The sequence below is a fragment of the Loxodonta africana genome, chromosome 25, assembly GCF_030014295.1.
Source record: "Loxodonta africana isolate mLoxAfr1 chromosome 25, mLoxAfr1.hap2, whole genome shotgun sequence".
Lineage (NCBI taxonomy): Eukaryota > Metazoa > Chordata > Mammalia > Proboscidea > Elephantidae > Loxodonta > Loxodonta africana.
In genome coordinates this window covers 57,503,445-57,520,968 of record NC_087366.1, presented here as the reverse complement: position 1 = coordinate 57,520,968, position 17,524 = coordinate 57,503,445, and the positions used below count along the sequence as shown (strand labels likewise).

General features: G+C 39.8%; 1 pseudogene; it reads right to left on the bottom strand.

Annotated features, from left to right (window-relative positions):
• Positions 1-833: 833 nt before the first annotated feature.
• The window catches only part of LOC100653691 (stathmin-like), a 31,422-nt pseudogene continuing 14,731 nt past the window's right edge, over positions 834-17,524 (bottom strand).

Sequence of the window (17,524 nt, the reverse complement as noted above, 5' to 3'; positions counted from 1 at the left end):
GATCACCTTTCTTTGGAATGGGCATGTATATGGATCTCTTCCAGTTGTTTGTCCAGGTTGCTGCCTTCCAAATTTCTTGACATAGATGACTGAGTGCTTCCAGCATTGTATCCATTTGTGGAAATATCTTAATTGGTAATTCCTGGAGCCTTGTATTTCACCAATGTCTTCAGTGCAGCTTGGACTTCTTCCTTCAGTACCATCAGTGCCTTTTTTTTTTTTTTTCCTGCCTCAGCACTGTGCAGTTTTATTAACCATTCAAGTACTGTAGCATCTGGTAAAATCAGAACAGAATTGGGATTTAAAAGTAAACAGATATTTAGCATCTAGCAGTTTTCAAAGAAGCCACTACATACTTTTCACAAACTTGGTTCCACAGAGCGAATACAGTACTAGCCATTAACCCAGTACCCCAAGTGTACTGAAGTAGAAAAGATGCAACAAGAAATATAACTACATTAGAAAGACTGCAGAAACCTGGTGGCGTAGTGGTTAAGTGCCATGGCTGCTAGCCAAAGTGTCGGCAGTTCAAATCTGCCAGGCACTCCTTGGAAACTCTATGGGGCAGTTCTACTCTGTCCTACAGGGTCGCTATCAGTCGGAATCGACTTGATGGCAATGGGTTTTTTTTTTTTAGAAAGACTGCAACCCTGCAGAAAAAGAGTAAAACACTTTTAGTTTCTCCCCTTTAGGCTCTAACATCATACAGTCTGGATCTACCTATACAGTCCTACATCAGCTTCTACAATATTTGTCAGGAGAGAAGAAATAAAATGACACAGGCCAGTACAGTCTTTGGATACTTAGGAAGGGGTGGGGGAGACAGTCAGTTCTCAGAATAAATTAGTTTCAGTCTCATCAGCAGAATCTTTGGGTTCTTTGTTCTTCGGCATGTCCTTCTTCAATATGCTTATCCTTTTCTTGAAAATGCTCCCGTTTGGCAGCCATTTGTGCCTCTCAGTCCTCTTTGTTGGCTTCCATTTTGTGGGTCAGTTTCTCTTCTGCCATTTTACTGAAGTTGTTTCCTTCTATTATTTTCTGAAACACTTCTTTCCCATGCTATCGTTTCTCAATTTCTCAGCAAGCTGCTTCAAGACCTCAGCTTCATGGGACTTGTGTCTTTCTTCCGCAGCTCTAATTTCTTCTGAATTTTCTCCAGGGAAAGATCTTTCTTCTGTGAAGGGGAAAGGGGGAATTCTGGGATAGAGTCTTTTGAAGGACGGCTGAGTATCAGCTCAAAGGCCTGGCCTGAGGCATGCTTCTCCAATTCTTTCACCTGGATATGAGAAGAAGCCTTCAAGAAGAGAAGACAAGAGACTGGCAGTGTATTCTATGCAATCCACTGGAAGAAAAGCCATGCTCTAGTACCCTCAGTTCTGGATCATATGCAACCATTGACCATTGACCAATTCTTTTTGGCAGAGTTACTCTGTGTATTCCTTCCACGTTGTTTTGATGTTTTCCTTCAATATTGCAACTTGAGGCTTGAATTTTTTCTTTATACCTACATAATTTTTTTTCCCCCAAATCATAGAAACTAACTCAGGCTGCATTGTTGAGGTTATCTAATTTTTTTTTCCTAGTCAGTTTTATTGATACAATTTTCCCACAATAAAATGAACCATCTTAAGTACACAGTTCTGTAAGTTGTGACAAATACATACATTCAAATAACCAACAAGCTAACAAATACACAGAACATTCCCTCCATCCCATCACTGTCCCTTGTGTCCCAGTTGCAATTATGCACCCACCACAGGCATGTGCTGGTCTGATTTCTATCACTGCAGATTAATGTTGCCTGTTCTAGAACTTGCTTTATTTTGCTCAGTATAATATTGGCAAAATTCATTTCTATTTTTGCAGGTATCAGTAGTCCATAAGTTTTTAGTCCTGAGTAGTATTCCATTGCATGGCTATACCATAATTTTTTTATTCATCAACCTGTTTATGGACATTTGAGTTACTTTCCATTTGAGGCTTTTATGAATAAAACTTCTATAAACACTCTTGTGCAAGCCTTTCTGTATATATATGCATTAATTAATCTTGGAATGGTTACTGAGTTGTATGGTGGAGATATATATATATATAATATGCATTCAGTTCTCTTAGAATTACTGGATGTAGGATAGTTAACAGGTTTAGCTTTACAAGAAACTGTTTTTCAAGTGGTTTTCCTATTTTATAGCTCCAAAAAAAAAAAAGTTTTTTTTTTTCAGCACTGAATGAGAGGTTCAGTTGTTTCACGGCAGCACCATTGGCATTATTCGTCTTTTACATTTCAGCCATTCTAACGAGTATGAAGGAGTCACTGGGTGGTGGAAACAGTAGAGCGCCTGACTATTCGCTGAAATGTTGGCAGTTCAAACCACAGCCAAGAGGCGCCTCAGAAGACAGGCTTGGTGTTCTGCTTCTGAAAGGCTATGGCCTTGAAAACCCTATGGATCAGTTCTCGTCTGCACACATGGGGCAGCCATGAATTGCAACTGACTCAAGAGCAATTAACAATGAGTATGAAGTGGCATTTCATTGTGGTTTTCCCTCTGTTCCTCAGTGACTAATGATACTGAGAATCTTTTCATGAGTTTATTGGCTGCTCCTATAACTTCATTTGTGAAGTGTCTGTTCAAATATTTTGCTTATATTTTAAATGGAGCTGGTTGTCTTTTTGTTGTCGAGTTTTTATTATATCATCAGTACAAGTGCCTCGTCAGATATTGTAAATATTTTCTCTCAGCGTGTGGTTTGTTTTTTTCATTTCCTAGCAATGTCTTTTCAAGAGCAGAAGTTTTAATTATGAGGAAGTCAAAATTTCCCTTTATTTATACAGTTCGTGTGTGTGTGTGTTTTTTTCTTTTTTCGTCTTCTCTAAGAAACCATGTCTACTTCAAGACATAGAGATTTTATCTAATGTTTTCTACTCAAACTTAGAACTTTAACTTTTATATTTAGGTCTATGATCCATTTCAAATTAATTTTTCTTATAGGGTAAATAAGAATAGAGGTTCATTATGCTCAATACCATTTTTTGAATTGCTTTTGTGCCCTAGTCAATTATAAATTGACACCACATCTATGGGTCAATTTTGGGGCTTTTAATTCTGTTCCACTGACCTTTTGTCTTTCTTCAATATAAAAAGGTTTTGGTTGCAAGAGCTTTATGGTAAGTACAGAAATCAGGTGTGTTTCTCTTTCAAAATTGTTTTGGCTACTCTAGGATTTTTGCATTTCCCGTAAATTTTTTAATCAGGTTGTCAAATGTTATGCAAAAAACGTGGAGGTTTTGCACATCTTTTGTTAAATGTATTTCTAAGTATTTTATGTTTTATGATTCTTTTGTAAATCATATTTTAGTATTATTTTTCCACTATTTGTTACTAGTATATAAAAGTGATATATAAAAGCAAGGGTTCATTAAAAAGACAAGAAAGGAAGAAAAGACCAAAATGGATGTCAGAAGAGATCCTGAAACTTGCTCTTGAACATCGAGTAGCTAAAGCAAAAGGAAGAAATGATGAAGTAAAAGAACTGAACAGAAGATTTCAAAGGGTGGCTTGAGAAGACAAAATAAAGTATCATAATTTATAGACATGTGCAAAGAGCTAGCGATAGAAAATGAAAAGGGAAGAACACACGTGACATTTCTCAAGCTGAAAGAACTGAAGAAAAAATTCAAGCCTCGAGTTGCAATAGTGAAGGATTCCATGGGGAAAATATTAAACGATGCAGGAAGCATCAAAAGAAGATGGAAGGAATACACGGAGTCATTATGCCAAAAAGAATTGGTCAATGTTCAACCATTTCAAGAGGTGGCATATGATCAGGAACCAATGGTACTGAAGGAAGAAGTCAAAGCTACTCTGAAGGCATTGGTGAAAAACAAGGCTCCAGGAATTGATGGAATATCAACAGAAATGTTTCAACAAATGGATGCAGTGCTGGAAGTGCTCACTCATCTGTGCCAAGGAATTTGGAAGACAGCTACGTGGCCAACTTACTGGAAAAGATCCATATTTATTCCTATTCTCAAGAAAGGAGATCCAACAGAATGCAGAATTTATTCAACAATATCATTGATATCACACACAAGTAAAATTTTGCTGAAGGTCATTCAAAAGCAGCTGCAGCAGCACATTGACAGGGAACTGCCAGGAATGAAGGCCAGATTCCGAAGAGGACGTGGAACCAGGGATAGCACTGCTGATGTCAGATGGATCCTGGCTGAAATCAGAGAATATCAGAAGGATGTTTACCTGTGTTTTATTGACCATGCAAAGGCATTTGACTGTGTGGATCATAAATTACGGATAACAGTTTGAAGAATGGGAATTCCAGGACACTTAATTGTGCTCACGTGGAAACTGTACCTAGATCAAGAGGCAGTTGTTCAGACAGAACAAGGGGATACAGCGAGGTTTAAAGTCAGGAAAGATGTGCATCAGGGTTGTATCCTTTCACCATACCTATTCAATCTGTATGCTAAGCAAATAATCCTAGAAGCTGGACTGTGTGAAGAAGAAGGGGGCATCAGGATTGGAGGAAGGCTCATTAACAACCTGCGTTATGCAGATAACACAACCTTGATTGCTGAAAGTGCAGAGGACATGAAGCACTTACTAATGAAGATCAAAGACCACAGCCTTCAGTATGGATTGCACCTCAACGTAAAGAAAACAAAAATCCTCACAACTGGGCCAATAAGCAACATCATGACAAATGGAGAAACGACTGAAGTTGTCAAGGATTTCATTTTGCTTGGATTCACAATCAGTACCCATGGAAGCAGCTATGAGTCAGAATCAGCTCAACGGCAGTGGGGTGGGTTGGGTTTATTAAATTGAGGATGTTTTTATTTTTAGTTTTCTTGGTGTTTTTATCATGAATGAATATTGAACTTTGTCAAATTTTTTACTGAATTTATTGAGACAATCATATCCCCTTAATTACTTTAACGTGATAAATTAGATTTGAATATTGAACCACCCTTAGATTATTGGGATAAGCCACATTTAGTCCTAACACATTATTTTTTAAAACTATATTACAGGATTTGATTTATTAAAATGTTGATAATTTTTTGTATCTGTGTTCATAAGGTGTATTATACTATGATATTGTTTAATTTATTTGCCAGGTGACAGAAACAGAGTCATGCTGGTCTTATAAATTAGTTGGGAAATATCATCTCAGCCTCTATATTTTTAATGAAAGTCACCAGTGAATACATATGGGCCTGGAATTTTCTTGGTGGGAAGGTTTTCTAATTATAAATACAATTTTTTTTACCAGATTTGAGGCTATTCAGATTTTTTAGATTATCTCCAATCAGGTTTGGTATGTTGTGCTTTTTAAGGAATGTGTCTAATTTTTTGAAGTTGATTACATTATTGGCTGAAAATCATAATATACCCTTGCTATCCTTTTAGCATCTGTAGCAGTTCAAACTTTCAAAAATGTAAAAAGCTTACAATAGTGAAATTCCATTTCTCTCCTGTGTCTTTGCTAATGTTGCCATATAGTTTAGATTCTCATACATTAAAAAGTCATACTTTATTACTATTATTTCTTTTGACAGTAGGTTATCTTGAAAAGAAATTATGGAAAAGAAAGAGGAGCACACGTCCTGTCCTTTATTCCTGTCCATCCAAGAACCAGGTCGTGTCGTTTCCTTCAACGCTTCTTGAGGATCACTTGCGGTTCAGCTCTTGCCGTGCGTCCTCTTCGCTTCCTCCTAATTTCTGAAGATTATTCTTATTAAACCCTGAATTCTTAGTTGCCAGATTTTCTTTTTCCTTTCATCACTTTAAAGATATTGTTTCATTATATTCTAGAATCCATTGTTTCCAATGAGAGATCAGCCATCATTTGTACAGTTGTTCCACTAGATTTAGTGTAGCTTTTTTTCCTCTGGAAACCCTGATGGTGTAGTGGTCAAGTGCTACGGCTGCTAACCAAAGGGTCAGCAGTTTGAATCCGCCAGGCGCTCCTTGGAAACTCTATGGGGCAGTTCTACTCTGTCCTATAGGGTCACTATGAGTCGGAATCGACTCGACGGCACTGGGTTGGGTTTTTTTTTCCTCTGGCTTCCTTTAAGATTTTCTCTTTCTTCAGTTTTTAGTATTTTGCTATGATGTATGTAGCTTAAGTCTTAGCCAATGATCCACAGTGAATCCCTACGTAAGTTTCTTTAATCTCTCTACCCCAACAGCATCCCTTACACAACTCTCTCTCTCATAATCTTCCCTGGGAATACCACTACTTGAGTTGTCTAGAATTTTCACCTCTATCTCCTCAGCTCAGTTATGACTGAAAATTCTTACTTGGGCTTCACCTTTCTGCTCCTAAGTAGTTAGCAAGGTTGGTGGTAGAGCTTCCCTGTGAGTTTACTCTTGCCAAAGATCACAGGCCCCAGGCTGCCTATTGCTCATGCATAAAAACAGTTCCCTCATATATTTTGTATTTTGCCCAGTTTTACAGTTATTTATGGAGGGATGGCATGTTGGTCTTTGGTAACTCTATCATGATCAAAAATGGAAAACCAGTTACCAAATACTAACCCAATTTCCTCTATCACATTCAAACGTGAGGTCAATAGACATAGGTTGCGTGTGCGTCTGTATATCTACATGATTACATAATTTTACCAGTCCTGTGCTGTCAACTGAGAGACAATGGCACACCATTAACAATGAGCACATTCAGCACCCAGATTTAGCTTCTAACTAACAATAGAAAAGGATATAAATGTAACTAGAGTAATCAGTCTGCCTTCTATATAAAAACAACAGTTACTGGATATAATTGAAGAGAACTCTGCATTTATAATAGTAACACACACACACAAATATCTGTGAATAAACTTAATGAGAAAGGTCAAGAACTATATAATAAAGACTTTAAAACCTAAACGCAAAAATAGACTTGAACTGATGGGAAGACATAACAGGAATTTAGATAAGAAGATTCAACATCAAAAAGATACAATTCTCCTTGGATTAGTTTTTTAATATAACAAAACAACAATTAAAATTTTTTCTTGTAGTTAGACAAGATCTTTCTAAAATTACTAAGGAGAAAATAAAGAACAGTCAAAAGCAAGGATGGAGTTCTAATGCAGACCCCCTAAGAACACCACCGATCACTGTCATCATAAATATCATACTCACCTCCTCCTCGTATTAAAATCAAAGTACAGGCTTTGTAAAGCCCACAGCGGGACTCTAAGGAAAATTCTTATTTTAAAAGGTGTTGGGAAAAAGAAAGGGAAATAATATGTGCTTTTTTCTCTATTTAATGTATGCCTGTGAACCACCAGTGATATGCTTGGGAGTGCAGGTGGTTGTAAATCTAATTAAATTAACGTAGCCTTGTATAGAGATCAGAGTCTATTAGTGGTTACCAGGAGTGATTGGAAGGGGAAGGGAAGGGAAGACACAATGCTTAGAGGACACTGAGCTCCCATTAAAAAAAAAATTAAGGGCGTGGAATATTTTGGAAATGGTTAAGCATGATGGTTGAACAACATGATTAAAGCAATTAATGTCACTGAACTGCACATGTGAGGACTGTTGAAACGGCAAATGTTTTGTTACCTATATATTTACTACAATAGGAAGAAAGGAAGGAAGGAAGGAACGAAGTAGAAAGAAAAAAGTTAACATAGCTGTATAAGCAAGCCAGAAACTAAAGGCAAAGAGACAGGGGATCAGTTAATTTCATCTTATCCATATGAGTTGCATAAAACAAGCAGTTTGAGGGTTGGACATCTCTGAGCCACCAAATGGAGCATAGTGATAGCACTAGGATGCTGTGCTGGAAGTAGAGCTTCCCGAATTGGCCAAAAGGAAATGGGAAGCCATCAAAGGTAAGTGTTTTCTTTCATGAGTTACATTTTACCACTTTCCTCTATCAGTATCTTCTCATTTTACTGTCATGCTTCTTTATGCAGCGACTTAGGGTGGGATGGTAAAAGAAGAACAGATGTTGCCAGTGAGAGAATAACCAAGCAATATTATCAACCATTCAATTCACTTTCACAGTGCAGAACTTACTGTGTTATCCTTAGCCACTTGACAATGGACTGAGATTTTAGACCAAAACAACAAATCATTTTGTTTGAAGTTATTAACTGCAGAAGACTTTTTCTGAATTAAAAATTTAATTTCCCTTCATCATTAAAAAGCAGAAACCCTGAAGATTTATTTACGTAGAAAACACTGGAGAGTTTCCGTACAACAGGCCCAATTCTGCCCAAATGAGTCCATTTAGATACAATGTTAGCTGTATTTACCAGGGAAGAGCCTGGAAGACCAAAGAGCAGCCCATGTTTTGTTCTCTCTGGGTTATATTCGTCTCTCTGGTGAAAGCACTTTGAATTACTATTCAGCACAGGGCAGAATGCCAGAGTTCAGGGAATGGCCAGGAAGGATGGGAACCCTGGCCCCCGGTCAGGAGCAAATGTGAACAAAGGATGAGGAGAAAAGGGCAGAGGCTGGCTGTGCATTGCTGACTTTCTAGCTTCTATTTTAGATTGCTCACATGGAATCATTAGAGCAGATGCCATTTCCACACCATTACGAAGGTCACAAGAAATGGGGTTTGACATCGTGTTTCTCTTTCCACCTAAGTAAGTCCTACACTGAAGCTTCACTGGATAAAGGACTTTAGCCCTTGCTGTGAAAACATTATCTGAAGTGGTAGCCTTATACTGCACTTTGCCAGCAAACACAGAAAAATGAATATAATTAAACCTTATATACTTCAAGATCAGTCAGGACTCCAGTACAGAAAATATTTCTCATATTAGAGCCGTTGCTATAAAATGTGAAATTTCTTCTCTCCTGCCTCTACTGAAACTACGCTTTTTATTCTTATTGTCTTTTTCAATGTTTTCTCTCCTTTGTGCCGTTTCTAGACCCTGGGCATACATACACCCAAAAGCCACCATTTATTTTCTTTCTCTATCTGCCCTTCTCTAGATCTCTGATCACCCACTCACAGCTGCTGCTTCTACATGAATAGTTCCCAAATTCACATCACCAGGCCTGACCCCACCTCTGAGATTCAGACTCATACTTTCAACCATCCAGTATTTCAACTCATACGTACTGTCTACTGAGATGACTTTTGTTCAAAACACCTTAGATGAAATATTTAGGTAATGTTAATTTTATGAAAAGCGTGACTATGTAGTTACATGTGTATTAAACTGACTTTTATAATCATAATCCAAGTGTCTGCCACCTAAAAGCCCCTAGATATCTAGACATTTGGAACCACCTTTAATAACTGAAGGAAAAAAAAAAAAAAAAAAGAGGCTGAAATCCACATCCTACATAACGTTCCTCTTGACATCTCAAATGATTCTTGGAGATGAGGGAACAGGTGGGAGTGGGAGGTGGCATTTGCACTAGTCACCCCTCCTACTCATCTTTGGCTCCAATTTCCTGTTTGGTTAAGTTCCTGATCCTCTCTGATCTTAGTGGCTGCTTTCTTCTTTCTGTTGCACATATGCCAATGACTCCAAGATTTGATTTCTCCCTTGACCTATGGAACAAATTTCCTAAATACCTTCTCAACACTCAACTTGGATATCTGATAAGCAACTCACACTTAAAGAACACAAAAATTGAACTTTTCCCCTCTCCACACCTGTTCCTCCTATAACTGTTCTCATTTCAGAAGATGACACTACCATCCATCAAGCTCAAAGTCCAGGAGTCGCCTTTGATTTTTCTCTTTCCCCACACCCAGAAATGTGTCTGTTCTGTTATCAGAATATACATTCAATCCACCTATTGCTCAGCTCCTTTGCTACCGTCATAAACTCTCATCTGAGCAATAGTGACAGCTTCTTATTTTTTCTGTTGCTGTACTGTTTCCCTGCTCTCCTATCAACACTTGAATCTCTTTAAAAAGTCACAGTGATCTTCCAAAACGTAAGTCAAATCAGGTCACTCTCCTGTTCTTTTTTTTTTTTTTTTTCTTTTTTAATCTTGGCCACACCCTGGGGAGCTTTATCATACCAAATATCCATCAGCGTGACTTAATAAACTAAAGACAGTTTTAGACTTTAAAAAAATTTTGATTACTAAAAAAAAAAAAAAAAAAACTGTCTATGTATTATATTTCCTGGTGGTGTAGTGGTTAAGAGTTCAGCTGATTACCATAAGGTTGACAGTTCGAATCTACCAGACGCTCTTTGGAAACCCTATGGGGCAGTTCTACTCTGTCCAATAGGGTCGCTATGGGTCGGAACTGACTTGATTGCAATGGGATGTATTATATTTATATGAGATTATGTGTTATGTTACACATGTATATATTTATGCACTCTGTGTTATAGTCTATATTTGTGTACCATTCTGGATTATTTGCCCTTGTATAATTAGGCTAAATGGATATTGTCCATTTACATATAATTTATTACAAAAATTTTCCTGTACCATTAAAACCTGTGGCCATCGAGTTGATTCCAACTCATAGTGACCCTACAGGACAGACTAGAACTGCTTCAAAGGGTTTCCAAGGGGTGGCTGGTAGATCTGAACTGCCATCCTTTTGGTTAGCAGCCAAGTTCTTAACCACTGTGCCACCGGGGCTCCAGCCCTGTCCTAGACCTACTGAATTATAATCATTATTAAATAAGACCCACAGGTGCTTTAAAGTTTGAAAAACACCCTGTTGGGCATGCCTGGCCTCACTGAGCTGGATGTTGGAGCAGAGGATAGACAAACTTGCCTCTTCCTTTTTTTTTTTTTCCCCAGATCCCATAGGCTTACATCAGTGATGACTTTTCTTCCATCTTTGGCTTGGACTTTGGAGGCTGATTCCCCTTGGAAGACTGGGCATCAGGGATAAAATGATGAAGCACCTTTAAGAACAGTAGAGCCATCTGAAAAGAAGGGCCAGTGCTGGAAGAGATTTTAGAAATGAAAGTTATGTATTCAACTGAAACAGTACTATTGCAAAGGCAGCATGGGCATACCCATAATCAGACTTTTTAGGGCCATATCAAGATAAAAGGTATCGAGCATTATTTTGGCATGTTTCTTATAAAGCCCTGAGTTTCTGCCTCACACACAGCCTCCTTCTGAGGTGCTCTCTACGTAAGGTCACCAAGCTTCACACCACAAGACTGTACTCCTGGTCCAAAACTGACGGGGTGCCAAACAAAGCCAAATCAAAGGTTGATTAGAAACCTCTAAAGTGGGATGACATGAGAGGTTGAGGACTCATTCATTTTCTCCTGGCTTATCACTGGCTGAACCCACCAGACCTCTTGGGAGTATGAACTCATATAGTATCTCTTGGGAATGTGAACATATGTAGATAGTACGTTAGGAAGCAAAGACTAAGTAATTAAATCACAATAATGGTAAATGTCAAAATCATGAGGGGCTAACGCCAGAGTATGGTGAAAAGATATTATTCAGTCTTTACGCCAAGGAAATAATCCAAAAAGCGAACTAGATGAAGAAGAAGGAAGCATCAGGTTTGGAGGAAGACTCATTAACAACTTGCGATATGCAGGTTACTGAAGATAAAGAGGTCTTGAAGCACTTATTGATGAAGATCAAAGACCACAGCCTTAAGTGTGGATTGCACCTCAACATAAAGAATACAAAAATTCTCACAACTGGACCAATAAACCACATCATGGTAAACGGAAAAAAGACCGAAGTTGTAAAGGATTTTATTTTACTAGAATTCACAAGCAACATCTATGAAAGTGGCAGTCAAGAAATCAAACAACATACTGTATTGAGCAAATCTGCAGCAAAAGTCCTCCTCAAAGTGTTAAAAAGCAAAGATGACACCTGGAGGACTAAGGTGCACCTAACCTAAGCCATGGTATTTCCAATTGCCTCACATGAATGTGAAAGCTGGACAGTGACTAAGAAAGACTGAAGAATTGATGCCTTTGAATTATGGCATTGGCAAAGAACATTGAATAAACCATGGACTGCTAGAAGAACAAATAAATCTGTCTTGGAAGAAGTACGGCCAGAATGCTCCTTAGAAGCAAGAATGGGAACACTTCATCTCATGCACTTTGGACATATTATCAGGAGGGACCAGTCCCTGGAGAAGGACATCACACTTGATAAAGTAGGGGGCTAGTGAAAAAAAGGAAAACCTCAATGAGATGAATTGACGCAGTGGCTGCAACAATGGGCTCAAACATAGCCACGGATGTGAGGCTGGCACGGGACCAGGCAGTGTTAGTTCTGTTGTACACAGGGTTACTACAGGTCATAACCAACTCCACACCACCTGACACCAACAATAACAACAGCAGAGTTCCTGATGATCACTAAGGCTCTTCTCAGTTCAGAGCTACTGCTATATTCTGTTTTCTGAGAGGCCTAGCTAGTTCTCTTCCTTCCCAGGTGACCTTATTACAGACTCTTATTTACTAAGGTGAGCTGGGGGCACTGCTGTTAATTGCACCTTAAATTAGGCCATAAATAATAGTCTACTTCCAGATATATGAGCATTGTTACATTCCATGTCTACCTTGGACCAAATTACAACAGGGATCCCAAACCACTACAAGCACATCCTAGGGCAAGCAGACTGGAATGAGAACAAAAGGAAACCTGCCACACCTTTTGAGAAGAAATAGATTTTCCTGGCCTGTGTCATGCATTGCATGCTTTGTCTTGCTCATATATCATGGCCACCTGCTCAAAGGTTTAAAGAAAAAGGTAGAAGACAACGTTGTCCAGGGTGTCCTTCGTCCAGGAGCAGACATGCCAGAAATAAACTCTCCTCGATGCTTTCCAGACATAACAGGCCATTTATATGTGACAAGTGGGCCAGATTCTTGGGTCACCTGGCCATGACTTCAGCCAGGGCTCTGAATCTGGTGAACACTAACTAGAGACAAAAGGGTGGATGTCTTGCCTTCCTAACAAACACGTCATCAATTTAGATTTACCAATGAGAATTTCATCACTTAGACTGAAGCTTACAAGCTTACCTTTTTACTCTTTACAGGGAACAGAGAGCTAGAAAGATTGCAAAGTAAATGAATAGGCTAAGACTAAATATAATTGTGGTGCTCTTATTAGGAACCCTTAAAATACATGTTAATTTCTTGGAAGAATTGGAAAGGTGTAGCCTGGAGAAAGCAGAGTAGGTACCAGCAGGACTCAGGGCTTTGGCCTGTTTTTTTTTTTTTTTTTTGGTGTACAAACAGTGCTCCTTATAGGTTTGTTTTACTAAGGAAAGTGGGAGCTTTACTTTCCAGGTCACTCAATGTGACTGAAGCAGTGCATCTCCTGGGCTACCACACATGGTTGTGTCGATTGTGTACTGCACCCAATTGTCTGACCAAGGGGGCAGGTGGGGCTGCAAACCCAGCTCACACTCCACCCTCCAGCCTGTGCCCATGGGGCTGTGACCACCCAGAGGAAACACCTTGTCTGATCGGCACAAAGATGTCCTAGAGACTGCTGGCAGCCATGTACATCTCTACACCTTTATATATAAATTCTTTGACACGCAACTTAGTCTTTCCAAAAGGTCTTTCCTCTCTCTAATTGAGAGCTAAAAACAGAGATTTTGTTGTTGTCAGGTGCCGTTGAGTCGATTTTCACTCGTAGCAGCCCCATGTGACAGAGTAGAACTGCCCCATAGGGTTTTCTAAGTTGTAATTTTTATGGGAGCAGATCGCCAGGCCTTTCTTCCAAGGAGCTACTGGGTGGGTTCGAATTGCCGACCTCTCGATTAGCAGTCAACTGCTTAACCAGCACTCTTTTTTCTTTTTTTCAATGCATAGCTTCCCTTTCTTCCACTTGCTAGAACCGCCTCCTTTCCCTCCTGTTGTCACAGGGTCTGAGGACCCTCTTAGAACCTTTTCCTCCCTACTTCATCCCTATCTCAGTACAGTGTCCTTAGATCCTGTCCCTCTTATGTCCCAGACCACTTACAGATACTAAAAAGCTAACTGTGTAAGGACTTTTTTTTTTTCTTTCCTCTCCTCTCATCTCCCTCCCTCTCTCTCCTTTCCTCACCTTTCTCCTAATTTCTTTTCCTTCCATTTTTTCCTTCTGCTGAGCCATTTTACAACTACCTCTGCGCTGGTCACTGCCCCTCCCCAATACAATTCTCTGGTAATTGTCTGTTTTCAGCTTTCAAAAAATACTTCTGCAGCTTACCCAAAATCTTTTTTTGTTTGCATATCATCAACTATACAGCATCTGGACTTTTTATCTTCTTTCTCCATCGTTATTTTTACTTTTTTTTTTTTTAACCTGGACCAAGACTGGCTAAGTGCCTTTGGAAATCCCCTGATAATTAATTTTGTTTGCACAAAATTGGAGGTCGCCACCTCAAAGCTATCCGTAGAATGCTATCCTCTATCTCCTGGAGATAGGTACCGCATTTCCTGAAACTCTAGGCTCATCATTTTGTCAAGTAGAAAACGTTCCTTTCACTGGGAACTTTTTTTCCTATGCAATTAATGTCTCAGGAAATCGTTTTTCATAGCTATGGTTACTTATAATTTCCTATGAGCACGTGGCATATCCTCTGACAACTTGCAAAATTTGGAATTAAAGAGTAACCTTCATCAGAACAAGGGTCACAACCTTAAGTTGTGGACAGAATTATTGGTTACAAAAGTAGTCTGAGAAATCTGGGGTCTCCACCCTGACTCTTCTTTGGAAAACTGTTAACCAGTCATCTGCACATGATAGCAGGGTTGGTGATGACCATGAGAACAGTTTAGCAGCTGTATAGTGGTACAAATAAGAGACCTATACTTAATGGGCTTAGCTGCTAACCACAAGGTTGTTGGTTCAAGTTTACCCAGAAGCACCTAGGAAGAAAGACGTAGTGATCTACTTCTGAAAAATCAGCCACTGAAAATCCTATGGAGCACAGTTCTACTCTGACACACTCAACGGCAACTGATTATAGTAACATTCACCAGCCTGATTGGAAACTCTGGTAGCGTAGTGGTTACGAGCTATGGATGCTAATCCAAAGGTCGGCAGTTTGAATCCACCAGGCGCTCCTTGGAAACTCTATGGGGCAGTTCTACTCTGTCCTATAAGGTCACTACAGAGTCACTATGAGTCAGAATCGACTCAACAGCAACAGGTTTGGCTTTTTTTGGTAACCAGCCTGATAACTGTTAATATAACCTTGTCTCTATGCATTTGCCTATCCCAGATATTTCATGTAAGCGGGATCATGCAATATTGTTCTTTTGTGCCTGACTTATTTTACTTACTATTATTTTTTATTTCTACTCCCTCCCCACTCCAAACTGGATGGCAGGGCAGGCAAGAGACTACCCATTGAGACCAAGATGAAAGCCAGTATCTGGTAATAAATGCCATAGAGGAAGGAACATGGCATTTCCTGTCCCCACAGATCTCCCCTGGTTGTGAGAACACATCATTGCATACCCCCAAAACATATTTAAAAAAATAAAAAAACTTGTTGCCGTCAAGTGTCCAGTCAACTCCGACTCAGAGTCACCCTATAGAACAGAGAAGAACTGCCCCATAGGTTTTCCAAGGAGTGGCTGGTGGATTCGAACTGCCAACCTTTTGGTTAGCAGCCAAGTTTTTAACCACTGTGCCACCAGATCTCCAAAAAGATATTGTTCTGTTTTTCAATTGTTAATACCAGCTGCCAATCCTTGAGCCAGGAGCTTTGTGGACATTACTTCAGTAACTGTCACCAACATCCTGGGGTAGTTAGGAACCTTATTTTGCAGCTGAGAAAGTGGAGGCAGAAACTAATTAACTCGGTCAAAGTCACCCAGGTGGTGGAGAGGCAGAGCAACACTTACAAACTCAGGTGTGTCTGATTCCAAAGTCCAGGCTCTTGGCTGCTAGGCTATGGAGGCTCACCCCCTCACACTCCGATATGCTGCTGCATGTGAAGTTGCTGGTGGACAGAGGAGACAGCCCTGGGCGGGGAGTCAGAAGCCCTGATTCCAAGCCTGGTCTCTGTCACCTACCAGCTATGGGCAAGTCACCTATCCTCATATGTAAAATGGATTTTAATAATATTAACTTTAACTTCCTTATAAAGACCAAATTCAATAACACATGGGGAATTCTTGACAAACTGCAGAGCACTGTTTAAATAAACCAGTTGCCGGCAAGTCAGCTTTGACTTAGAGCGACCTCACGTGAGTCAGAGCAGAACTGTGCTCCGGAAGACGTCTAATGGCTGATTTGTCAGAAGTGGTTGGCCAGGACTTTCTTCTGAGACACCTCTAGGTGGACTCAAACCTCCAATCTTTCAGTTAACAGCCGAGAATGTCAACTCTTTGCACCACCCAGGATCTCCACTCTTTAAATACATGGTATATTTTAATGCATGGTATAAATTATATTGTAAGTATTCTTAAATCGTTGTTTAATTTAGACATTTTTTTGTCTGAATATAGATAGTAAGCTCCTCAAGGTTTTAAATTGGGCCCATCATTTCTTGGGTGACTTGCTCCCAAAATTCATTCTGTGCTTGATATAAAAACCCTTCCCACCCTCCTCCTCCTGTGCTCCATATTTACCTGATGGGCACACCTACCTGTCCCTTGGAGGGAATATGCAGTGGGGTATTGCAGAGAGCCCCTGATAGCTTGGGGTTGCCGACATGAGTTTAGGATGTCAAGGGAAGTGTGTGTCTTGGGGAGGCAGGAACTGAAGGAGGTGGGTAGGTCAAGTAGATCTAATTCACGTGGGTCTGGCTTACGTCTCTTAAGAGCATATCCAGATTTCCCTCTCTCTCCATTACTTCCGTCTCTCTCTTTCTGTTTGTTACTTTACCTCTCCAACTTTCCCAGGGTGTGTAATCACTGACTGACAGAGAGACCACTTTGTTCTCCACTTTACTTATCTAGTTCTCTTCTTACACGTTCTACATTTGAAATCACCTGTGTCGCTGTGTCACCTGTGCCCACAGGGATCAATTCAACAAATATCTGTGGGGTGAATTCTTTTCTCGGAGTACTTGAAATTTCTGGTCTTTTTCCTGGCTTCACCCCATTTTAGCCATATTTGCTGTGAATCATATGTTACAATTATTGTTTTGTTTATACTTGCTGTCACTCACTGCACAACTGAGTGGCATTAATTACAGTCACCATGTAGTACAATCATCGTCACTATCCGTCTTGGTTATCTAGTGCTGCTAGTACAGAAATAACACAAGTGGATGACTTTAACAAAGAAAATCTTATTCTCTCAGTCTAGGAGGCTAGAAGCCCAAATTCAGGGTGTCAGCTCCAGGGAAGGCTTTCTCTCTCTGTTGGCTCTGGGGGAACGTCCTTGTCATCAATCTTCCCTGGTCAAGGAGCTTGTCAGCGCAGGGACCCTGGGTCCAAAGGATGTGCTATTCTCCTGGCTCTTGTTTCTTGGTGGTATGAAGTCCCTATGTCTCCCTGCTTGCTTCTCTCTTTTATATCTCAAAAGAGATTGGCTTAAGACACAACCAAATCTTGTAGATTGAGTCCTGCCTTATTAACATAACTGCTTATAATCCTGCCTCATTA